The sequence below is a fragment of the Oryx dammah genome, unplaced genomic scaffold (genome assembly GCF_014754425.2).
Source record: "Oryx dammah isolate SB20612 unplaced genomic scaffold, SCBI_Odam_1.1 HiC_scaffold_3, whole genome shotgun sequence".
NCBI lineage: Eukaryota > Metazoa > Chordata > Mammalia > Artiodactyla > Bovidae > Oryx > Oryx dammah.
This window is the reverse complement of record NW_024070187.1, coordinates 111,306,130-111,332,788: the sequence shown is the minus strand read 5'-3', so window position 1 is coordinate 111,332,788 and position 26,659 is coordinate 111,306,130. Positions and strand designations below refer to the sequence as shown.

At 45.4% G+C, this 26,659-nt stretch overlaps 1 non-coding gene across 1 annotated transcript; it reads left to right on the top strand.

The window, feature by feature from the left end:
- Positions 1–21,113: 21,113 nt before the first annotated feature.
- TRNAS-GGA lies at positions 21,114–21,185 on the top strand. The gene has a single exon. It is a non-coding gene; the product is annotated as a tRNA-Ser (tRNA).
- Positions 21,186–26,659: the final 5,474 nt, after the last annotated feature.

Sequence of the window (26,659 nt, the reverse complement as noted above, 5' to 3'; positions counted from 1 at the left end):
GAATGCTTTTCTCTGCTCTCAGTAGCAGAACAGACCTTGGGTCCTTCACGAACAAGCACAAGACCAAGAAAGGCTTGGCCAGAGTGTTTCAGCTAGGAACACCGTCAGGATGACATGGGTTCCCAGATCAAAACTTCAGTCAGAAGTCTTTGCTGTGTACTTCCTTCCCACTTGCTGAAACTGTCTTTGGTATAAGGAGTGGACTGTTCATGAGGAGTCTGGACTCCTCCCCTTCCTTTCTAGTTTCCTCTTTTTTTAAAAAAAAAAAAAGGAAGTGGAGTTGATTTATAATTCTGCATTAATTTCAGGTGTACAGCAAAGTGCTTCAGTTATATATTTGTTGCGGCTGTTCAGTCCCCAAATCGTATCTGACTTTTTGTGACCCCATGGACCGCAGCATGCCTGGTCCTCCTGTCCCTCAATATCTCCCAGAGTTTGCCCAAGTTCATGTCCATTGAGTGGGTGATGCTATCCAACCGTCTCATCCTCTGCTGCCCCTTTCTCCTTTTGCCTTCAATCTTTCCCAGCATCAGGGTCTTTTCCAATGAGTCGTCTATATATATGCTTTTTCAGACTTTTTTTTCTTCCTGGTGTCCTCTTAGGTGAAAGTGTCCCACGTCAGGTGGTCACTCACCCCTCTGTAAAAAGACCCACTTTGCGTGTATACTGATGTATCTTGCATGTTTGCTATGAGATGACCATGCATGGCTTGGATAATTTAGACATGGAGCAATATCTCAAACTGAAAAATAAAAACACACACACACACACAAAAGGATCATTTCACCTGGCTGTGTCTGGAATTTCTAGGATGGTCAGGTGGGCACGATTCATCAGCTAGACTATTGGCTAAACTTCAGTATTGGATCATTATCATTTTCCTCTCAAATTAGTTTACACATGAATATAATACAGACAACCCACTTGTGTCCAAATTCCATTACCCAAATCAGCAATGGAGACATGGCTAAGGTTCCAGCCTCCTTCCCCAGTTGGGAATTCTTGGCAAATGTGGCCTTTGTGTCTCAAGGCATCACCATCCTTCACTTCTCTCACAAAATTGATTATCCTCAGGATGGATCTCTCCCCTGTACTTATTCAGAGTCTTGAGGATGGAATATGTAGTTCTAAGGAAAAACACATTATATATTCCGTGTGGAAAAAAAAATCTCCCTGGGTATGATTATTTTTAACCATGTGAAGTTTCATGAAATATACAACCATTCTGGGCAGAATTTTGAGACAGAGCAGGTGCTGTACTTTGTGACTGAGCCTCCAAAAGCATTCAGTCTGCTGGTTATCTGTCCTAAAGGCAACCAAGTTCCCGTTTCTCATTTCTCTTCTGGCATCTTCCCCTCCTCACCCCAGATTTCAAGGGTTTGGCCCCAGCTCGTACAGAGAAGCAAGGGGATCAAGTGGAAGAAATAAACGGAGAGGTCCTTGGTGCAAGTTCAGCAAAGTCTCAGAAAGATAAACAGCAGCAATTGCACTAAGCTACATAAATAAATATCTGTATGAATGAAAGGGGAAGTGTTAGTCTCTCAGCAGTGTCTGACTCACTGTGACCCCATGGACTGTAGCCCACCAGTTCCTCTGTCCATGGAATTCCCTCGGCGAGAATACTGGAGTGGGTTGCCATTTCCTTCTCCAGGGAATCTTCCCGACCCAGGGATAGAACTCAGGTCTCCTGTTTTGCAGGCAGACTCTTTACTGTCTGAGCCACCAGGAAAGCCCAACAATGCACGTGTGAGCGTGCGCTAAGTGGCTTCAGTCTCTCGGGCTCTTTGCAACCCTAGGGACTGTAGCTCACCAGGCTCCTCTGTCCATGGGGTTCTCCAGGCAACATCACTGGAGTGGGTTACCACGCCCACCTCCAGCGGATCTTCCCCACCCAGGGATCAAACTCTAGTCTCTTATGCCTCCTGCCGTGGCAAGCTTGTTCTTTCCCACTAGCACCACCTAACAAGAGTCTTATTTAGTAAGACAATATTTTTATTCATTTTACTCTGCCTAATATATTAGTATATTTTATATAGTTAAAAATAACAGCAGTGTATCAGAGAAAAGATGAATAATTTGCATTAATGACTGGTCACCGGGTATTGGCCTCCTTGGGGGCTCAGACAGTAAAGCTTCTGCCTGCAATGCAGGAGAAGCGGGTTCGATCGCTGGGTCGGGAAGATCCCCCTGGAGAAGGAAATGGCAACCGACTCCAGTACTCTTGCCTGGAAAATCCCATGGACAGAGGAGGCTGGTGGGTTACGGTCCATGGGGTGGAAAAGAGTCGGACACGACTGAGCGACTTCACTTTCTACCGGATATTGGAAATATCTTCCCAGAGAAGTGTTAGACCCTTTCTTGATGAACTTTGGTGACCTGCCCTGATGATGTTACCGCAGAATAGATTAAAAACAGCCCCTACTTTCTGTTCAGCCACGATCAGAGGTGAGGGGACAGCCTGGTTCATTAATCTTTCCGATAAGAAGTAAACTTGTTTTCAGTAAACTGTTGGGAGACGGCTGCCCTCACCCCTGTGGCGTTCTGTTTATTTGGTGTGGGAACCGTCTGGGCTTGTGGGCCCTGACCTTGATTTGTCACCTTAGGAGAAGATAATTTGGGCTCTTTACACATTTCCAAATGACGTCGTGCCGAAGCAGCTGACAGATGAGAGATGCCCGCAGCGCCACTCCGGAGGGCGCACGCCGCGAGGGGCGGCGGCATGAGCGGCGCGGCGCTTCGTTAACAGACACGTTTGATTCCGGAGGCTAATGTCTGCGCACAAGCTGGAAAAATCTGCCCCTTTGAAAGCAGACACTGAGCTGCCAGGAGGCCGGCTGGGCCCCCAGCAGCTTGGCCTCTGAGCTACTGTGGCAGCGCGGTGCCTTCAGGGGAAGCAGCAGTGGTCTTGCTTCCTGCAAGTTACTGCTCCTCCTGGCTTGCTGGAATTGCCCTCTTCCTTGCAGCTGCGGTTTGCCTGGCTGCTTTCATTTTCCTGTTTCCTGCGGGCTGAGTTGCTTCAGCTGTGTCCAAGTCTTTGTGACCCTGTGGACTACAGCCTGCCAGGATCCATGGGACTCTCCAGGCACGAGCATGGGAGGGAGGTTGCCATGCCCTCCTCCAGGGGATCTTCTGGACCCAGGGATCAAACCCACTTCTGCATTGGCAGGCAGATTCTTTACCACTGGCTCCACCTGGGAAGCCCTTCCCTGTTAAAGTGGAAGTCAATTGAAAAAAAAAAAATGTGGATAAGAATTTGGCTTCCACAGTGGTGAGTGGTAAAGAATCTACCTACCAAGGCAGGAGATGGAAGAGACACAGGTTTGATCCCTAGGTGGGGAAGATTCCCTGGAGGAGGACATGGCGATCTGCTCTAGTATTCTTGCCTAGAGCATTCCATGGACAGAGGAGCCTGGTGGGCTGCTGTCCAGTGGGTTGTGAAGAGTCAGACACGACTGAGGGCCTGAGCACACACACACAAGAATCTGGGAACTCTGCTGGCTCACGGAAACTGTCACAGTCCCTAGTCCAGCGCTGAGTCGTGTCATAGTTTCAATTACGCACATTTGTATATCAGATAATAGTAGTGAAAATAACCACATTCATCGGAGTGATTGCCTGGCACCACACACTGGTTCAAACTCTTCACAGATTAACTGATTTCATCCTCACTTCAAGATGAGGTGAGTAGTGTTATTGCATTCATCATTTTATAGACAAGGAAACAGACACAGAGTAACTTGCCCAAGGTTATTACTTAAAAGAGAGAATCTCAACAAATGCTCTTTCAGCTGAAATAAAGACAGCTGCAGAGCAGCGTGGAGAGTGGCCATCACTCTGAGTTGTGGTGACATGTGGCTCACCCAGGTAGGGATGACCTCATTTGGGGGTCTCTCAGATTTCTTCATTTGTCTCTCCAGGACCTAGAGTCTGGCACTTAATATGAACACCAGTTGAGATCAAACCAGTCAATCCTAAAGGAAATCAACCCTGAATATTCATGGAAGGACAAATGCTAAAGCTCCAACACTTTGGCCACGTGATGCAAAGAACTGACTCATTGGAAAAGCCCATGATGCTGGGAAAGATTGAAGGCAGGAAGAAAAAGGCGTGGCACAGGATAAGATCGGTGGATGGTATCACCAACTCAATGGATGTGAGTTTCAGCAAGCTCCAGGAGATGGTGAAGGACAGGGAAGCCTGGCATGCTGCAGTCCATGGGGTGGCAAAGAGTCGAACATGACTTAGGACCAAACACCACCACCCGTTGGGACAGTCTTCTTTGACAACACACAGAAGTGCTTTCTCGACCCCTAGCCAAGAGTTGTCTGACTTGAATCAAGGCTTTTATGCCGGGGCTGAGAATTCTTAGTCTCCTTCTGTACAATTGATCCTAGCTTTCCTGCTCGCTGGATTTCTATAGCACTGGGTTCCCCTGTTAGCTACTGCACAGGTTTGTGTAAGAAGACAGGAATGACATCTTTTCCTTTCCTCCTCATCTGCCTCCTTCTCCATTATGCTTTCTGTTAAAGGGTCCTTGAACCTGGAACACTGTCTCATGGATTCTGCTGGTCGCTTGGCCTCTGCTTTTTCCTGTAGAGGCGGGAATCCATTGATGCTCTTCCTGAGAAAAGATGGTTGCCAACTGGATTACAGTTCGAGAAAGAGTCTTGTCTGCCCCAACTCACTGGGGGAAAAAAAAACAAACAAACCTCGATTTAAAAAATCAGCTTTATTGAGGTATAATTGTTAGACAATGAAATTCACTGATTTTGAGTACCATTTGTTTTTTTTTTGAAAAATGTATATAACTTCGATTCACTCATCACTATAGCTTTGTCTTTTCTAGAATATGGCATAAACAGTCATACAGTATAAAAAAAAGGAAACTCCTGCTGTTCTTATTTGTCTCCTTCCCACCCTATGGTATCTGCAGCAACTCTAACATTTGGCCGTTATCCATTTTCTTTCTATGCTGGGTGGGTGACCCTGTAGGAAAACACAACTATCACCATCTCTCAATTTCTTCTTTTTTATTGGAGTATAATTGTTTTACAATGTTGTGTTATATTTTGCTGTACAGCAATCTAAATCAGCTATATGTATACATACGTCCCCTCCTTCTTGAGCCTGCCTCCCACCCCCTCCATCCCACCACAGAGGTCATCACAGAGCACTGAGCTGAGCTCCCCCTGCTAGACAGCAGCTTCCTACTAGCTATTTTGCACATGGTAATGTGTATATCTATGTCAAACCTAATCTCCCGATTCATCCCACCCCTCCCTTCCCCTGTTGTCAACACTTCTAACTCTGCATCTGTGTCTCTATTCCTGCTCTGGAACTAGGTTGATCGGTACCATTTTTTTTTAAATTCCACATACATGCATTAATATATGATATTTGTCAATTTCTAAGATGCAGGTTTCTCATTTTAACACCTCAGAATTTAGGATGTTCCAATCAATGGGGCAGGAGGTTTAAATGGCAACATTATTTTCTTTCTTAGAGATACTTAAAATCATAGTGGATGATAATAACTGATGGTCAGTTCAGTTCAGTCGCTCAAATGTGTCTGATTCTTTGTGACCCCATGAATCGCAGCACGCCAGGCCTCCCTGTCTATCGCCAACTCCCGGAGTTCACTCAAACTCATGTCCATTGAGTCAGTGATGCCATCCAGCCATCTCATCCTCTGTCGCCCCCTTCTCTTCCTGCCCCCAATTCCTCCCAGCATCAGAGTCTTTTCCAATGAGTCAACTCTTCCCATGAGGTGGCCAAAGTACTCGAGTTTCAGCTTTAGCATCATTCCTTCCAAAGAACACCCAGGACTGATCTCCTTTAGAATGGACTGATTGGATCTCCTTGCAGTCCATGGGACTCTCAAGAGTCTTCTCCAACACCACAGTTCAGAAGCATCAATTCTTCAGTGCTCAGTTTTCTTCACAGTCCAACTCTCACATTTATATGTGACCACTGGAAAAACCATAGCCTTGACTAGACAGACCTTTGTTGGCAAAGTAATGTCTCCGCTTTTGAATATGCTATTTAGGTTGGTCATGACTTTCCTTCCATGGAGTAAGCGACTTTTAATTTCATGGCTACAATCACCATCTGCAGTGATTTTGGAGCCCAAAAAAATAAAGTCTGACACTGTTTCCACTGTTTCCCCATCTATTTCCCATGAAGTGATGGGACCAGATGCCATGATCTTAGTTTTCTGAATGTTGAGCTTTAAACCAACTTTCTCACTCTCCTCTTTCACTCATCAAGAGGCTTTTTAGTTCTTCTTCACTTTCTGCGATAAGGGTGGTGTCATCTGCATATCTGAGGTTATTGATATTTCTCCTGGCAATCTTGATTCCAGCTTGTGCTTCTTCCAGTCCAGCGTTTCTCATGATGTATTCTGCATATAAGTTAAATAAGCAAGGTGACAATACATAGCCTTGACGTACTCCTTTTCCTATCTGGAACCAGTCTGTTGTTCCATGTCCAGTTCTAACTGTTGCTTCCTGACCTGCATACAGATTTCTCAAGAGGCAGGTTAGGTGGTCTGGTATTCCCATCTCTTTCAGAATTTTCCACAGTTTATTGTGATCCACACAGTCAAAGGCTTTGGCATAGACAATAAAGCAGAAATAGATGTTTTTCTGGAACTCTCTTGCTTCTTCCATGATCCAGCAGGTGTTGGCAATTTGATCTCTGGTTCCTCTGCCTTTTCTAAAACCAGCTTGAACATCTGGAAGTTCACAGTTCACGTATTGCTGAAGCCTGGCTTGGAGAATTTTGAGCATTACTTTACTAGCGTGTGAGATGAGTGCAATTGTGTGGTAGTTTGAGAATTCTTTGGCATTGCCTTTCTTTGGGATTGGAATGAAAACTGACCTTTTCCAGTCCTGTGGCCACTGCTGAGTTTTCCAAATTTGCTGGCATATTGAGTGAAGCACTTTCATAGCATCATCTTTCAGGATTTGAAATAGCTCAACTGGAATTCCATCACCTCCACTAGCTTTGTTGGTAGTGATGCTTTCTAAGGCCCACTTGACTTCACATTCCATGATGTCTGGCTCTAGGTGAGTGATCACACCATCATGATTATCTTGGTCATGAAGATCTTTTTTGTACAGTTCTTCTGTGTATTCTTGCCACCTCTTCTTAATATCTTCTGCTTCCGTTAGGTCCATACCATTTCTGTCCTTGATCGAGCCCATCTTTGCATGAAATATTCCCTTGGTGTCTCTAATTTTCTTGAAGAGATCTCTAGTCTTTCCCATTCTGTTGTTTTTCTCTATTTCAATGAAATGAAATGCGCTATTATGTATTTGAGGATAAAGAGGAAAAGAAATCTCTTTTCACACCAATCTTTGTTGAAATCCTGCCATGAATAGATGTGAGGCCTTTGCCAGATGTTGGGGAGATAGACCTGATCCTACTGTGAAGCAGTCCCCAGCCTCCAGTTTGATAGGAGCAATAACAGATCAAGAGGTCAGCACCTGGATGCAGTGATGCCTGCAAAAGCTTTTATAAGTTTAAAGTTTAAAGCAATTGATCAGTATTAGGTATTATTTCCTGAGTTTTGTAATATGAAGATTGCCTGCAGAATCACCAGGCAGGGCTGTCAAGCCTTCGAGGCTGTCAGTGCATCTCCTTGATGAAACATTTTTCTGACACATCTGACAGGAGTCGACACGTCCTCAGAGCTTCACTCTTGGAGTTTCTCTCAGCCTAAGGAAGAATCTTTTGTCTTAATTAGGTTTAAATCTCTCTCTCTTTTTTTTGACCCTAATCAACCTCTAGTGTAGAGCTGTGAATTTCTTAAACTTTTTTTTTTTTTTGGTCTTTTGGTTGTTTTTTCTTAGCAAATTCTTTCAGTGAGCAGCTGCCTTCAGAACATGAACAAGGGGATGAAGCACAGGAGAGAAACTGAATTCTATGGAATGTTCTGTGGAGAGCTGTTCTCCTCAGGGCCTTGGGTCCTTGCTGCTCTGAGACGTCTCCACAGTCCTACAGCCTCAGCACCATCTGTGAGCTTTTCAGAAAGACTGCATCTCAGGCTCCACCCTGGACCTGCCGAAATAGAATCTGCATTTTACCAAGAATCTCAAGGGATTTCCTAGCATCTGTGCTATTATTTACTGATAAGTTTTCTTTAAACATAAGCCACCACTAAGTACTAATATTTATGAAACTGTGGCTTAGAAGACGTGCTTGTTATATCTAATAATTACATCAGTACTGAAAATTTCTCTGCTTGAGTAAACTATCATTCATATGTGGACCAGTAGCATAATTTAGGAAACTTGCCTTGATGCCATATTGTCCACTTTTTATTTTAATTTTACTTTTTTAAACTTTATATTTTATATCAGAGTATTGGAGAAGGAAATGGAAACCCACTCCAGTATTCTTGCCTGGAGAATCCCAGGGACGGGGGAGCCTGGTGGGCTGCCGTCTATGGGGTCGCACAGAGTCGGACACGACTGAAGCGACTTAGCAGCAGCAGCATACTTTAGGAAACTTGGAATATGTACATTCCATTATATATATATTACATCAGTATATATATATTACATCAGTATATATATATATATATATATATATATATATATATCGACTGAGTGACTGAACTGAACTGACTGATACTATTCATAAGATGTGAGATATATATATATATCTTTATTCATAGATATATATAATAGATATATATATATCTTTATTCATTCCTCTGTGGATAGATATTTAGGTCACGTCCATGTCTTGGCTATTGTAAACAGTATGGCAGTGAACACATATTTTCCATCAAGAAAAACTTTAGAAATAGATTTAAACTCACAGAAAATTTGTAAGAATAATATATGAATTTCTACATGCCCTTCACCACATATTGAAACATTTATCCTTCTCTCAAAATCATAAAAAGTAGTATTAATACAGTATTATATGGCTTCCAGAGTGGTTCAGTGGTAGATTCCACCTGTGTAGCAGGAGACCCAGGTTTGATCCCTGGGTCAAGAAGATCCCCTAGAGGAGGAAATGGCAACCCACCCCAGTATTCTTGCCTGGAATCCCATGGACAGAGGAGCCTGGGGGCCTATAGTCCATGGGGTTGAAAAGAGTTGGACACAACTCAGTGACTAAATGACAACAAGATTATTATCTAATCTATAACCCTTATTCAAATTCTGCCCCAATTTAAATTGTCCCCAAATGTTCATCAGATAGCATTTCCAAAGAGTCTGGTCAAGATCTAAACCAGCATCACATATTATATTTGGTTTTTGTGTTCCTTTAGTCTCGTTTCCTCTGCCTTTCTGAGCATCAACATCTCTGAGGTGTGCAGGCCTCTTGTTTGCTGGAAGACCCCTCAGTTCTGGCTTGTCTGATGTTTCCTCCGAGTTAGCTTTATGGTGTGCCTGTTTGGTTGGAACACCACAAAAATGATGCCAGGTCCTTCTCAGTGCCTTAATTTATTTTCAGTTACTGTCCTATCCCCGCTAAGAGGAATAAAGCCTCTTTAGAGACATGTCTGATTTCAAGGCTGGGCAAGGAAGTACAGATAAGCCTGGGACATTTTGCTGCTGATAAAATAAAGACATGCTTAAAAGGCTCCAGGAGCCAGTTGTAAGGGGCTACCTCTGCTCAAACATAGGACATTACAAATGAGCATTAAAATTACATCACAGTAGCGGATCAGTCACCCACTGAATAAAGTATCCATACTCAGTCAATGGGAGAGGTCTTCCCTAGAGTAAAATTGCAACTAATAAAAGTAAAAAAGAATGAAGAAGAAATAATAGACTCTAACTGATAGGTGTAGAGAAAGGAGTAACTGCCAACCAAAAAATTAGAAAAAAAAAATCACCATTTTGCAACCACGATAGTAATAATTGGTTCAGGCAAGGCTCCACCATGGATGCTAAAACTAGGGGGTAAAAGATTGCAGGACTTCATAGTGTCTCACCATATTGTCTTTTGTAACCAGATACATATTCTATTAGAAGTAACTTGAACCCGGAAATGTTCTACCTGAAAAGGAAGATTTCAGTCCTGCCAGACTCATCAAATCAGAATGTCTTGGATTAGAGTCCAAGAACCAGCCTTTTTATAAGCATATGACAACTGATGAAGTGGTTAGATAGCATCAGTGACTCAATGGACATGAATCTGAGCAAACTCTGGGAGATAGTGAAGGACAGGGAAGCTTGGCGTGCTGCAGTCCAGGGTGCTGCAAAGAGTCAGACACGACTTAGAAACTGTCACAACTGACTTTGGGGTGAGGAGAACTTCACCCTTGTTCTATTACTCTGTCCTGGGTGGGCTGATAGGTACCAGAATCACCAATATCATTTCCTTCTGATTTTGATCAGATTATTTCAGACCAGGGTGACATGCTGTGTTAACTGGGGCTCTGTGCTTGCTATAAAGCATCTTCCTTTTTTTTCCCCTGCCAATCCAGCAACCAAGAATTCAGGTTACAGTGTTCTATTTGCTATCTACGTGGCTTTAATTACGTTTTAACTAATTCCCTTTATCTTGTCATAGTTATTATGACCCTCCAAGTCATGTCACATTAATATGTGAAAACAGCTCGCTGGCATGTCAGCCAAGGAACAAAGCCATTATGACCTGTCTTGCTAAATTAAAGTGGGGAGATTGATCAACTTGCATTTTGTTATCGTCTTTGATAATTGATGCTAAAGGTAAGCAAAGGTATAAAGGAGACAGTGCATCTCAGTCTATTACCCTTGTTGAGAATCCAGCAGATAGAAGTATTGCAGACTCTTGAGGTTTACATACATCACCAGAGGGATGAAAAATGAGGTGGCAGATTTTACGGAAACTATTGAATTCATCTATTCCGACTCAAACTTTTAGGAGGGCTTAAGGCAGCAGAGAATGAGCAGCACAGACTTGGATAGAATCACTGACTCAATGGACACAAGTTTGTGTAAATTCTGGGAGATAGTGAAGGATGGAGGAACCTGGCGTGCTGCAGTCCATGGGGCTGCAAAGAGTCAGACACAATTTAGCAACTGAACAGTCTCTGTTGTGACCCTGTTTTCCCTAAATAGGAAGTTGGCACACATCTTCAGACAATGGATTTTTTTGTTCCCTCCCAGTTCATGAATTCATTTAAAAGAAGGGTTTTGTAAACAAAGGAAAATGCATTGATCCAGTTGCTTTTTATCGAAAAGAATGAAATGGAAACTCATATGGGAAAATCTGGGAAGTCACTGTAGGGGCAACTACGTTTTGGGTAAAGCAAGATGAGGTAGCTGGCAAAGACAGTGCGTGGTCCCCCTGCTGCTGCTGCTGCAAACTTGCTGACAACTCTGGGTGTGGTTAATGCAGGCACGCTCCAAGCCTCTTGCTGCGCAAACTCTCCAGTAACCTCACAGAGCAGGACTGCTAAGCCTCATTAAATCTTTCTGCTCATACATCTTTCGGTGCTTACTCAGCAAGCGGCCTGTGTGTGCAGTTTGAGAGACCCTTAATTTAAAAAATTCTCACTGATTGATCTTTATATCTAGCTATCACTAATTGAGGGCTTCCCTGGTGGCTCAGAGGTTAAAGTGTCTGCCTCCAATGTGGGAGACCCGGGTTTGATCCCTGGGTCGGGAAGATCCCCTGGAGAAGGAAATGGTAACCCACTCCAGTATTCTTGCCTGGAGAATCCCATGGGTGGAGAAGCCTGGTAGGCTACAGTCCACAGGGTCACAAAGAGTTGGACACGACTGAGGGACTTCACTCACTCACTCATCACTAATTGAGATCTGTGTTAGGCCATGTGCCAGGCTGAATCCTATACCCAACAGTAATTTAACCCAAATAGTAAGCTTAGAAGGTAAATACCACGTCCTTCTACGTGAGGAAGGTACCAAGCTCAAGGAAGTTCAGTAACTTAGAGGGAGAGTAAGGATTTGAACTCAGGTCTCTGATTTCCAAATCCATGGTGTCTGTTCCATTCCAGGGCTCTTACAAGACCCTCCCAAGAGTGATTCAGATGAGTCTTGGTCATGCTATCAATCTGTCTGTCTTGGCTTTCCAGCCAGTTGCCTCCCCGCTCTGTGAGCAGGACTTTATTCCGTGGCCCCTCCTGCGTCGGTTGTTGTTGTTTAGTCACTAAATCGTATCTGACTCTTTGAGACTCCATGGACTGCAGCACTCCAGGCTCCTCTCTCCTCCATTCTCTCCTGGCATTTGCTCAAATTCAGGTCCATTGAGCCAGTGATACTATCTAATCCTTAATATATCTCATCCTTAACCGCTCCCTTCTCCTTTTGCCTTCAATCTTTCCCTGCATAAGAAGCATCCATGATTCCTCCCTGTTTTGCTCCCAGGGCTCATTTATATTCTTATCATAACAAGCATCACACCTGATCAGTTCTGCACATTAAGTGCTTTTATTCACCGCTAGATTGTGGTGGTTCCATGAGGGCCGCAGCTGTGCCTCTGCTGGTCATGACTCTATTTTACGCATTGCATAGCACACAGTAGGTGCTCAGTGAACACGGAATAAGTGAATGTTGGACTGAACTCATCACTGGATTCCTGACACAGAGAGGAGTCTTTTCTTCAGATGCGAGTTTGCGCCTTTGTACCCATTACATCTTTTCTTTCTCTCCTACATTTTTGTCCTGTCAGAACGTTTGCCAGTGAAAGAGCCAAGGTTCGGAAGTAGCCTTTCTTGTTTCTCTATTCCCATCCTTTCTTCACCCTGCAGTGTGTTTGAAAGTGTAACGGAGGTGGCTGGCTGTGGCTCTATACAACCATCACATGGTTTTCCTTTTGTTCCTTACTTTCTATCCCTAACATTTATATTTTTAATTTTATTTATTTTTTTTCCTAGCACTAATTTTTAACTGGCTGCAGCACCGTAGCTGGAAAGCACCACCCTTGGAAAGTCCTGCTTACTCAGCTGAAAGCTGCAGCTGTTCTCATAAGCAATTTGACGTTTGGCACCTGAGATTGGCTCCCTCCTTCCAGCAAGACTGCAAGCTCAACAGAACGTAGGAAAGCGTGAAAAAGTTTCCAAGCCTTTTTCTCTTAATGCCGCAAAGAGCAAAGAGAGCAGCTCAGGTTGAGGCAGGATATTTGCTTCTGGACAAGAAGACCTGGCTCCCACACGCACAGTTTCATTTGGACTTCTTTTGAGGGAGTCCTAGGAATTAGGGATGCTTTGCCTGTCAAAGGCTATGAAGAAAAGACTAAGAGATGGTTTTGTTATGACTCCAACTGTCTGTCCTAAGCAGCCTGCTGGTGTTCTTTCCCTCCCACAAAGCTCTGGTTTGTTGTGTTTGCCAATTTCTGTGGTGTAAATTGGAGAAGGAAATGGCAACTCACCCCAGTATTCTTGCCTGGAGAATCCTAGGGACAAAGGAGCCTGGTGGGCTGCCATCTATGGGGTTGCACAGAGTTGGACACGACTGCAGCAACTTAGCAGCCCCAGCGACAGTGGTGTAAATACTCCAGTGGGGGCTAATTTCAAGCTAGCAACATGACGTCATTGACTGTATAATAGAGAGATGATGCACGTGACAGGGCGGTCTAAGCCATGATCAGATGACCTAGCATAGCACGGACTCTTTTGTTCCCACTAGTCCCTACATGGAGAAGGCAATGGCAACCCACTCCAGTACTCTTGCCTGGAAAATCCCGTCGACGGAGGAGCCTAGTAGGCTGCAGTCCATGGGGTCGTGAACAGTTGGACACGACTGAGCGACTTCACTTTGACTTTTCACTTTCATGCATCGGAGAAGGAAATGGCAACCCACTCCAGTGTTCTTGCCTGGAGAATCCCAGGGACGGGGGAGCCTGGTGGGCTGCTGTCCATGGGGTTGCACAGAGTCGGACACGACTGATGAGACTTAGCTGCAGCAGCAGCCCCTACATAGACACAGACTCTTTCATTCCCACTAGCTCCTACATGGACACAGACTCTTCCATTCCCACAAGCCCCTACATGGACACAGAGGTGGCTTAGGCCCGGAGCCAGTCCTGAGGCTTCCCATGGGAGATGATGGTGGGCAGTGAGGCCAAGGGCCAAGCTGGTGCCTGTGGCAGACACACAAGGGTTACGAGCTTGGGTGTACAAAGGTAAACATCCCGTACGGCGGGCCTGGGTGGGTGGTGCACTAGCTGTCAAGAGAGGGGTCTCAAACTCAAAAGTTGAGCACCAGAAGCAGATGGACTTGGAGAGGAAACACGGGTAGCATCATTGACCATCTGGTTGATCTTGAACATGCTACTGAAATTCTCCATGCTTCTGTTTCTTTAGCTCTAAAGTAGGGATATATAATAGCAATTCTTACTTTAAAGAGTTTTTGTGATGGATTATTATGATACATGTAACGTGCTTAGCGTGCTGTGTGGTGCAAGGCGAGTTTTCGATCTATACTCAGTTGATGTACACTCAGTTGTACATTCAGTTGCTCAGTCGTGTCCGACTCTTTGCGACCCCATGGTCTCCAGCATGCCAGGCTTTCCTGTCCATCGCCAACTCCTGGAGTTGTACAGAAGCTATTAAAACTAGGCTGGAGTGCATAGGAATGGGAGGGCCTTCCTGGGGAATTGTCTTGAACACCAGGAGGTACTTGAAAATCATTCTCAGGGGCTGGTGGTGGGGTTGTGTGGATCAGCTGACAACAAGTGTCAGTCCAGAGGTGAATTATTCACTGTAACTGTTGGTGAGAAGAAGCATCACAACATTTGTTTTTGCTAATTGGTAACGCTTTTTATTTAAGAAAGAAATCTCATTCTTTCCTTTGTGGCAGGTTGTGTAAACACATCTTTAAAGTGGGTTTAAGTAGCTCGTGAAAAACCAGAGTGCATTCTCATGCTGAAATTATGTCTAAAGAGAGATTGGAAACTGTATGTATGAAAAAGAAGAAGAGGTGACAAAGCTGTTGCACCTAACATCAGTTCTGAAGGCTTCCCTGGTAGCTCAGTTGGTAAAGAATCCGCCTGCAACACAGGAGACCCTGGTTCAATTTCTGGATCAGGACGATCCGCTGGAGAAGGGACAGGCTACCCACTCCAGGATTCTTGGCCTTCCCTTGTGGCTTAGCTGGTAAATAATCCACTTGCAATGCGGGAGACCTGAATTCGATCCCTGGGTTGGGAAGATCTCCTGATGAAGGGAAATGCTACCACCTCCAGTATCCTTGCCTGGAGAATTCCATGGACTGTATAGTCCATGGGGTCGCAAAGAGTCGGACACGACTGAGCGACTTTCACTTTAGAGAGGATGGCCATGTACAAGAGTGTAATCCATTACATAGCTAGCACTCATCACATGGCAGCTCTTCAAGCAAGACAGTCCTTTTTTTTTTTTTTTTTTTAATGTGAACCAGTTTTAGAGTCTTTACTGACTTTGTTACAATATTGATTCTTTTTTTTTTAAAGTGGGGGATTTTTGTTTGTTTGTTTTTGGTTGCGGTGGGTCTTCCTTTCTTTGCACGGGCTGTCTCCAGCTGTGGCCATATGGGCGGCCCTTGTCGTGGTGTGGGGGCTTCTTGTCGCAGTGGCGTCTCTTCTGGAGCACAGGCTCTAGACACATGGGCTTCAGTAGTTGCAGCCCTTGGGCTCAGTAGCTGTGGTACTCAGGTTTAGTTGCCCTGCAGCATGTGGGATCTTCCTGGACTAGGGTTTAAACCCACATCCCCTGCATTGGCAGGCAGATTCTTATCCACTGTACCACCAGGGAAGTCCTGCTTCTGTTCTATGTTTTTGAATTTTTTGACCTCGGGGTATGTGGGATCTTGGCTCCCTGACTAGGGATCGAACTCACACCTCCTGCATTAGAAGGTAAAGTCTTAACCACTGGACCACCACGGACATATATTTTCCAACTTTTGTTTCTGTTGGTCATTACGTTTCAGTAGATTACTTTAGTCACTGGGAGTCTGTAGCACAACTGCCACTAGTCGCTCTGATCTTCAGAGTCTGTAAACTTGAGAAAAGCAGCCGCTGAGAATTTGCTGGGCCTTTTCTACAAAGTGCACTGTGTCCTAATGTTGCTGTTGTTCAGTCGCTCAGTCGTGTCTGACTCTTTGTGACCCCATGGACTATACAGTACTATATAGCAGCACACCCGGCTTCCCTGCCCTTCTCCATCTCCTGGAGCTTGCCCAAACTCATGTCTGTTGAGTCGGTGATGCCATCCCACCATCTCATCCTCTGTCGTCCCCTTCTCCTCCTGCCTTCAGTCTTTCCCAGCATCAGGGTCTTTTCTAGTGAGTCAGTTCTTCACATCACGTGGCCAAAGTATTGGAGCTTCAGCTTTGGCGTAAGTCCTTCCAATGAATATTCAGGGTTGATTTCCTATAGGCCTGGGCTTATACTCCTGCCCTCAGTCTATTCCTCAAACAATATAAAAAGTAATGTTAAGCTTCTAAGCTTGGACTAGGTCATTTTGTGGCTTGAACTCTGAATGCCCTGGGAATTGAACCAAACTCTTCACCATGGACCACCCAGAGTCTGACTCTGACATCACTGCTGGGCTCTGTCCTGCCCGAGGTTCCATGATTCCTCTGTTCTGCCCCAGGGCCTTTGCACACAACCCTCCCTCAGCCTGGGATGATTGTCCCCTCTTCACAGAGGTGGCTCCTTCCCCACTCCATGGGCTCCTCAGCCTTGCTGGTTGGCAGTTCCCAGGGCAGATTCCAGCTCTACTGTCTCCCTCTCAGATTCTTTTTTGCTTCTCTAACGGGCTTTGGAAAAGGCTATACTGCATAAGAGGAGATCAGAAAACAGCTTTATTTTTCACCTACACAACTTCAAACCTGCCTGGGGAGGCTTCCCAGGGAGGACTCTGCAAGCAGATTCTACAGCTTTTATGATAAGTTTCGTGCCTTAAAATCATCTAGTTTTTAGGTAAGAAATAGCCCAGTCCAATTTAATGTCAAAGTTTCAGTTCCTCGTCCAGTTTTAGGCGTTCTCTGTCCTTCTAGGCTCAGGCTCGGCCTAAGGCCCTATTGACAAGAAGCAGACAGGCATCCTGTGGTTTGATCTTCTATTCCTCACCTCCTTCCTCTACTCCCCAGTGGACTGCTATGCTTGCTCTGGGTCAGGCTGAAGAGGGGGATGGGGAAGGAATGAGAGGTGTGAGAAGACCTTTTTGGGGAGCTGGTGCTGCTAGCAGTTCTGCCTTGATGGATACTTGCTGGCTCCTCCTCTGGACCAGACCTCCTGCTGGAGGACTCCCTTCTGCCCTCCTCTGCTCCAGGTGTGCCCCTGAGAATCCTGACCCCACAGCTCCTTCTCTGATGCTGTAGCACATATCATCTCTGTCTGCCAGGGTGGTCTCACTCCACTGAGTAGTCCTTTCAAGAGGAAGGCCAGGTGGCTTTGGCCCCCCTGGGAATGAACATCAAGTGTCTTGCCTGTGACACTCCAGAAGGACAGGCCCTCCCTTGGCTCTTCCATCACTGGCAGCTCCAGCCAGCCTCTCACCTTTGGATCCTTCGTCTGGTATCTGCTGTGGATGCTGGAAGTCTACCCCAGGCAGTCTGTCTTCACGCTCTGCTCTGGTGCCATAGCAACGCTTGGGACCAGAGTCCCTCATGCCCTGCCCGCAACTCTGCTCCTTCTCTCCAGGCTGGGGATGCAGGTGGACGGTGGTCACAGGACCACACCCTGGTTCGGCTGCCTCTTAGGACATGGCGACTGGGCGGTCTACTCCTCCCGTCTTTCGTTTGAGTTTGCAGGGATGTGGAGTGTGATTTCTTCATCACCTATTGTTCTCAGCCTGGGGCTTCAGCCCAGATTCTAAGATAACACCAGAAATTCCGTTTGATATTTTATTTCATCCCAGGTAATTATTTTATTCATTTATTTATGTTAGGAGCTCAGCAGAGCTGCAAAGAGTGCTGAGCTGCTAGGTATAGGAGCTGCAGATTAAAGCATCAAGGAGCCGGAATGAAGTAGAGGGGAGCGTGCTATGGTTGCGTAAGGGAGAGGAGAGGCTGAACCAGAGGGAGTGGAGACCCTCCCCCATCCTCCCACCTTGCAGTGGGTCCTGATGGAGGGTCTGGCAGATCAGCACAGATGTGGGGGGCATCTGGTAGTTGAGTGAGCTTTGAGTAAAAGGCTCCAGCAGTTTTATGGACCTGGGGTGGAGGAGGAGGGTGAGGAGGGCGAGGAGAGCTGAAAGTGGAAAAACACTGGGTACTCACAGTGGAAAAACTTGTCTCCAAGGTTTCCTTTCCCCCTCCCATATGGAGGTTTTGGCAGAGGTGCCTGAAGACCTCTGCCCAAAGCCTGGGAGAGAGAGACTTGGGAATGAAGGAGCCAGCTCAGACTTCACGTGTGAGGGGAGTGTGACCAGCCAGGGGAGTCCAGTCTTTGACCGCAGCCCCTCCGGAGCCTGCTGTGCACTGGCTGCTCCAAGCCTGGGGTTGGGGCCAGGGGGCACAGCTGGACACACAAAGAAGAACCTCTTGTGGCCTTTGTGGAGCTACGGTGTGTCAAAGATGAAGCCTGAGTCACAACGTCTCGCAGGACAGCCCAGTCTTAGCCTCCAAAAGTCTTTTATTCTCATTAAAGGAAGAAAAGATGACTGTGATCAAGGGGGCCAGGGGAGCCTTCAAAGGAGGGCATGGCTTGAGTTCATGGGTCCTTTCTGGATGGGATTTGGAGAGGTGGAACTCGGCAAGTGCCATTTGGCTCATAAACTTGACGTCAAGCTCACCTACACTTACTCAAGCATCTTTCTTGGTACCTCCACCTCCCTGCTCCCCAGCAGGAACACCCAGAGCAACCAGGATCTGCCTGTGCCTGCATGGCTCCCCCCAGCACCAAACTTGGAGGAAGAGGGGAGGGAGGTATTTAGGGGCCCTTTTATTTTTGGAGTGTACATTTTACTTCCTTGGGCTCTAGATCATTGCCTGTATTTTTCCCTCCAGATCATTTTTACTCTGTTTCATCCTCTGTCCGGAGAAGGAAAAGGCACCCCACTCCAGTACTCTTGCCTGGAAACTCCCATGGATGGAGGAGCCTGGTGGGCTGCAGTCCATGGGGTCGCTAAGAGTCAGACACGACTGAGCGACTTCCCTTTCACTTTTCACTTTCATGCATTGGAGAAGGACATGGCAACCCACTCCAGCGTTCTTGCCTGGAGAATCCCAGGGACGGGGAGCCTGGTGGGCTGCCGTCTCTGGGGTCGCACAGAGTCAGACACGACTGAGCGACTCAGCAGCAGCATGCTCTGTCACTGCTTTGTGCTTCCTTTGGATGTGAAGCTTCTGTTTATTGAACATGGATGAGAGTGCATTCAGGTTTGTACAAATGCACGAAGAAAGGAGACTTGCAAATGCACAGCAGTCATCACTATATTCTAGAAAGCTTTGATCCATACAGTTTGTAAAACTTAACCCTCCCATACATGACCCTAAAGGGTGGTAGTGAGGTTTGTGTTTCTTGTCTTTTAACCTTTTAGTCATTTGAGTAAAACCACAGAATCATGGAATCCCCATGTCTGAGAAGACCTTGTATGTATGTACGTATTTTATTGAAATATTGTTGATCGACAACGTCACGTGAGTTTCTGGTGTACAACAAAGTGATTCAGTTTCTGAACAGTATTAATATCTGCCAGACTTCTAATTTATCCCTCCCTGCCCCACCACCCTCTCTTTTGGTAATCAAACTAGTTTATCCTCCATAAGAGAAGACCTTTTAAATTCTACCATATGTTAAAGGCAAAATTTATCTCTTGGGGAGATGAGTCTATTTTGTTATTATTGTTGTTCAGTCACTAAGTCCTGTTCAACTCTTTGTAACCCATGGACTGCAGCACCTTGTCCTTCACTATAAACTTCTTGGAGTTAGCCCAAACTCATGTCCATTGAGTTGGTGATGCCATCCAACCATCTCATCCTCTGTTATCCCTTTCTCCTCCTGCCCTCAATCTTTCCCAGCACCAGGGTCTTTTTTATTGATTCACTCTTCACATCAGGCAGCCAGTTTTGGAGCTTCAACATCAGTCCTTCCAATGAATATTCAGGGTTGATTTCCTTTAGGATTGACTGGTTTGCTGTCCAAGGGACTCTTGAGAGTGTTTTCCAGCATCAGAGTTCAGAAGCATCAGTTCTTTGACACTCAGCCTTCTTTATGGTCCAACTCTCACGTCTATACATGACTACTGGAAAAACCATAACTTTGACTATATGGACCTTTGCCAGCAAAGTTGTGTCTCTGCTTTTTAATACACTGTCTAAGTTTGTCATAGTTTTTCTTGCAGGCAGCTGACTGAAGTCACTGCCCATAGTGATTTTGGAGCCCATTAAAGCAAAATCTATCACTGCTTTCACATTTCCCCCTTCTATTTGCATTGAAGTGATAGGACTGTATGCTGTGATTTCAGTTTTTGAATGTTAAATTTTAAGTCAGTTTTTCAATCTCTTCTTTCATCATCACCAAGAGGTTCTTTAGTTCCTCTTCACTTTCTGCCATTAGAGTGGTATCATCTGCATAGCTGAGGTTGTTGACATTTCTCCTGGCCATCTTGATTCCAGCTTATGATTCATCCAGCCTGGCATTTTGTGTGATGTAACTTATATACTCTGAATATAAGTTAAGTAAGCAGAGTGACAATATACAGCCTTGACATACTCCTTGACCAGTTTTGAGCCAGTCAGTTATTCCATGTCTGGTTCTAACTGTTGCTTCTTGACCCGCATACTGGTTTCTCAGGAGACAGATAAGGTGGTCTGGTATTCCCACCTTTTTAAGAGTTTTCTATAGTTTGTTGTGATCCACCCAGTAAAAGGCTTTCGTGTAGTCAATGAAGCTGAAGTAGATGTTTTTCTGGAACTCCTTTGCTTTTTCCATGATCCAATGAATGTGTGTGATAGTCTTTAGTATAACCACTGAAAGAATGATGGTATGTACATATGTATAAAATATATCTTATAAATAATATATTTAAATTATGCACACTTAGAATGTTTATATATTTTACACATATAAATATATATTTAACAAAGGAAGAAATTGAACACTTAATATATCCAAAAGGAAGCAGGAATTTAAAAGAAACAGAAAATATAACAGTATGATACAATTAACTCTGACTAGATCAGTATACATTAAGTGAAAGCTACTATTCCCACTGGGCTTCCCTGGTGGCTCAGAGGTTAAAGCGTCTGCCTGGAATGCAGGAGACCTAGGTTCGATTCCTGGGTCGGGAAGATCCCCTGGAGAAGGAAATGGCGACCCACTCCAGTACACTTGCCTGGTGAATCCCATGGAGTGAGGAGCCTGATAGGCTACAGTCCATGGGGTTCCAAAGAGTTGGACACAACTGAGCGACTTCACTTTCACTTTCACTATTCCCATTAGAAAGCAAAACTGATCAAACTGAGTAAAAAAAAGACTGACTCTTTTCAAACCTCCTGATTCTGAATAGCAGACAGCCATGGAAGAGTACTGTTTATAATGGCTAACATTACAACAGGTAATATCTCTGTAAACCTTTATAACTGCTTTGTCATTTACCCCTTGAGGTTGATCCTACTATTGTCATCTTCTTGTAGGTGAGGAAACAGAGACACACTTGCTTAATGTCACATGCCTAGTGCATGGCAGGATGAGGTCCTCTGACCCCAGGGCTCATGTTCTTATCAAGCTGCTAAAGCAGTTGAGATATTTGGACTGTTCTGTGTTTTATGGCATTTCTGGGAGTCTCAACTGATGGTATTTTTCCCACAAGTAATTGAATGATATTTTCAGAATGTACTTCCTTATATTTAGTTCAGATAATATATAAGAACCCCTGTTGTCCTTATATTTTTTTTTTTTTTACAAAATAACATTTTTTCTTTTTATTTTTTTTAATTGAAGGGTAATTGCTTTACAGAATTGTGTTGTTTTGTTTGCTGTCAAACCTCGACATGAACCAGCCATAGGTATACATATATCCCCTGCCTTTTGAACCTCCCTCCTGCCCCATCCCAGCCCTCTAGGTTGATGCAGAGCCCTTGTTTGAGTTTCCTGAGCCATACTGCAAATTCCCATTGGCCATCTATTGTACAGATGGTAATGTGAGTTTCCATGTTCCTCTTTCCATACACCTCACCCTCTCCAAAATAGCATTTATCACACTCAGAAGTCAACAAACCACCTGAGTAGTCCTGCTGCTCTGCGATAGGCTTGGCTGATCTTGGCTGGACTAGCTCATGGATCTGCAGTCAGCAGGAGGGTCAGTTGGTGGGTCATCTGGGAGCTCCAGTCCAGTGTGTCCTCAGGCAGCATATCTCTTGTCTGACTCTTCAGTCAAGCAGAGCACCCCACCCCATTCTCCTCGAGCAAGCTGGGATCCAAAAGAGCAAGTGGAAACACCCAAGTCCTCTTGGTGTCCAAAGGGCACGTCTTTATTTCTGCTGCATTAGCCAAAGTAAGTCACCAGCCTGGTTTCAAGGGTGGAGGGATAGACTTCATCTTTTTTGAAGAAGTGCTAAAATTTCACGTTTTCAAGAACCTGTTTACATGTTGAGGTTGAAAAGTAAAGTATTGAAAGCAGTCAGTCTAGCACACTAGCGTCTTGACGTAACAGCACTGACTCTTCTAAGTCAAAAGAACTTGACTCAAGCTGAGATGGCAGTGCTTGGTGAGCGGCGCTGAAGTGGCTGGCGGGCTCTCCCCTGCTGTGTCCTGTCCCCATGCTGCGCTTTTCACTCTGGATCCTTTGGTTACAAGTAACAGAAAAGGACTCTTCTTGCCTTAAGCAAAAGTGAAATTTGCCGAAAGGGCATGGAAAAGTTCATAGCATTGACTATCGGTTCAGAAAAGTGGGCTCAGAGGTCGAGGCATTTATGAAGGAGGGTGGGGTATAGAGGTGGCAGGAAGAGTGCAGCTGTCTAATTTGGAAGTTGCACTGGGATGTGTGAGCTTTGACCCTTCCTTCCTTCCTTTCTCTTCCTTTCTTTTTCCTTGCCTTTTTCTTTCCTTTTTCCGTCCTCCCTCTCTCCTCCCCTCCCTCTCTCCCTCTGTCCTTCCTTCTCTGTCTCTCTTTATTCAAGGTGCAAATTTCAGCACAGGAGCATTCAGCTGGCCTAAGTTCATCAGATTCCCTCCTCCATGGCTAGGGGAGCACAGGACCTTCCAAGTGGCATTCCTATAAGACATATTCAGTGGGGAATCATACCCCAGAGGTAACAAGGCACCGTTAACAACGGAAGGTGAAATAGATGCTGGGCAGCCAGAATAGCATATATCCAGTATATCCTTCCCTGGTGGCTCAGCTAGTAAAGAATCCGCCTGCAATGCAGGAGGCCTGGGGTTGATTCCTGGGTTGAGAAGATCCCCTGAAGAAGGGGACGTCTACCCACTCCAGTACTATGGCCTGGAGAATTCCATGGATAGAGGAGATTGGCAGGTTACAGTCCATGGGGGTGCAAAGAGTCAGACACAACAGAGTGACTGTCACTTCACTGTATCCTTAAAAAAATCCCAGTAGCTACTATGATTGCTTATTTTTTCAGGAAAAAAACAATGAACAATGGAAGAGTGTGTATATAGGGATGAAAAGACTAGGAAGATTTATAGAGTATAAGTAATTTTTTTTTAAATTGTGGACTGGCTGTTTCCATTTTTTTCTTCTGTAATTTTTTCCTAATAGTGTGCTTTTATGACTTTTTAAAATTAAAAGTAAACTTTATTTTTAGGATAAATGAAGTGAGGGAGGTGTGTCTCTCTTGATGGTCTGAGAACATAGTCACTGTGCATGAATGCTCAGTTGTGTCTGACTCTTTTCGACCCCATGGACTGTAGCCCGCCAGGTTCCTCTGTCCATGGGATTTTCCAGGCAAGAATGCTGGAGTGGGTTGCTATTTCTTTCTCCAGGGAGCCTTCCCAAGCCAGGGCCAGAAGCCTCATCTCCTATGTCTCCCGCACTGCAGGCAGATTCTTTACTACTTGAGCCATTGGGGAAGCCCATATTCATAGTTACTCTATGTTCATATCATATGTCTCTTTGTTAATATCATATTAATATTATATATATATTCCTTTTGAAATGCAACAATGATCTAATATATTAAACTTTAAACAGAAACAAAAAGGACAGCCAAAAAAAAAAAAAAATCCTACCCAATTTGGAAAGGGCTTATGCTTGTGAGTTGGGTCCAGAAGGAAGCAATTTCCCTCCATTTTCCACCAGTCCTTTTGCACATTGCCTTTTGTTTCACTAATAAGGTGTTTCATTATTTCTCTCACGTAAAGAGCCTGCGCTGTTAGGAGTTGCTGTCGAGGACTCTGGTTTGCCAAGATGCGTCATCTTGTGTTACCCATGAGACTTCTGAGGATGACTGGACCTGCGGGAAGAGGGGATCCTTTCTCAGAGTTTGGAAAAAGAAAAAAAAAAAAAAACCATTTGCCCTGCAGGGATGACAGAACACACTCTTTCCTAATAGTGGGTCGCTCACCTCTGCTGTGCTGGGGAGAGCCATCAGCCAATTTCAAGCCTGGGGCTGGGTCATCGGATACACTGTCTTCTCCCAACACTTCTCTGAGCTCTGTACCAGTTTTCATCATCAGCTGTCTCTGCTCCTGTGGACCAGAGGAAGAGAAGTTATGAGCTCTCTCCATCATTTGCCAATCTCTTAGGCCCTTCCTCCTTGGAAGTTTCCTTATCTGAGAATCCTTTTATCGCTTCCTCTCTGCGTTTCTTCTCCTCTCTCCACAACCTTTTCATCCCTGGAGAGTTCTGTCTGTGCCTCTGGGCCTCTCTCTTTCTATTTAGTTCTCGGAGCCCATTCAGGGATTCTATTTTAGTCCATCCATCTCTCCAGCGGACCTTGGTTGAAGCCGGGAGCGTGATCAGTCCCGGCGGCTGGAGGCGGCAGCTTTGGTTCCGCCCCACATCCGGGGATTTTTTCAGTTTCCCGTGATGCTCCAGGATAGCTGCCCACTCAGAGCTTACATGGTGCTGCCTCTGCTCCTGCCTAGGAGCCCTGCTTCCAAAACCCAGAGTAAAAAAGATAGGACATTTAGAAAAGATGAGTTTGTACTTTCTCAGCATTTCCTTAAAGCAGAGTTCTTGTGTGTGTGTGTGGTGTGTGCTCAGTTTTGTGAGACTCTTTGTGACCCCCATGGACTGTAGCCGGCAAGCCTCCTCTGTCCATGGGATTTCCCAGACAAGAATACTGGAGCGGGGTTGCCATTTCCTCCTCCAGGGGATCTTCCCTATCCAGGGATCAAACCTGGGTCTCCTGCATTGCAGGTGGATTCTCTACCACTGGGCCACCTGGGAAGGCCTTGGCAGAGCTGTGATGCTCTGTTAATTCCAGTGTGGGAACACAAAATGATCAGTGGGTTGTGCTGGATAGATCGAGCTGGAGATAAACTTTCCTTTGAGGCCTCTTGCTGCCCTGTGCCCCCTCCTAGCTCTACTCACTCTGTATTGATATGATCTGTTTAAAGGACTATGCTTTACCCACCAGCCAGAAGGCTCGGAGGACTCCTGTCTCCCAGGTCTGCTGGCTCCATAGGTGATCAACATGCATGCCTATTAAAGATCATTTTCTCCTCCTAAAAATTTGTCTTTAAGCTGAGCCATCCACTGAATATGTTCTGAGACGTTGGATGGTTTCAACGATTCCAGTTGAGAAGGGCCACCCTTGCGGGGAGGAAGCTGAAAAGGAAGAAGCAGGCTAGATGGAGGAGGGTAGAGGTGTGCAGCCCCAGGAGTCAGGACTGAGTGGATGCTGCTGAAATAGAATCAGAGGAAAGGGTCCCTTCAGTCTTCCCATCCTGGAGGACCTGCTTTCTTCAAATCTCCCACTTCCAAGAATAATAAAAGCAATAACCTCAATGATAATAGTGTTGAGTGATTGATACTGACATCACCTTGCACGAACTGTCTTAAATGTTGTACCCTCACTAACTCATTTTGTCCTTCTAATAATCCTAAAATTAAAATGCACATCCTGGTCTCACCACCCCCATTTCACAGATGCAGAAATGGAGGCTGAGAAACTTGCCTGAGGTCACAGTGCTAACAAATGGTGGACTGGGAATGGTGAGTCCAGGTAGGCAGCTCCAGGGCTTGGTCTTGTCAACACCACACTCTGTGGTGATTCCCAAAGGCTGATCTCCAGGGCAGACTTGTCTCCTGAGAGTCCACTGATTGCAGCCTGCATGGGACAGCTACATGCTAGGACACTGACGTCTCCTGTCTTTGCTCCTCCGAGGTCATCTAGAATGGTTCAGGGATGAAACTAAATGAGGGCCTGGGAAGATGGGGGATGGAAGGAAGGAAAGGGGAACCACCCCCCGCCCCCTCACTGACTTAAGCAAACCTGCTTTTATTCCTTCTCGCCTGAAGCAAATGGCACCTTCTCGCAACAGTTTAGGAATCAAACGGCCTGTGAATTTCCTGTGCCTCGTCTGTCCTCACTCCCTTGTCACCAGGACTTGTTCTTCTGGACTCTTAATCCTACCTGCACCTTTCCCTGGCAAAGACCGCCGCCACCCACCTTCGGGTCCCCTCAGTGCTCCCCAGGGCCCCTGCAGCGGTACACTGTTGGGTGTCCCAGCTAACGAGAGCAGGGTCTAATCCAGTGCTTCCCATATCATTAAAACAGAGGGTGCTAGTCCCTGCCTGATTCTGATTCACTGAGCTTGAGAATCTGCATTTCTAACAGGTTCTCAGGTGTTTGATACT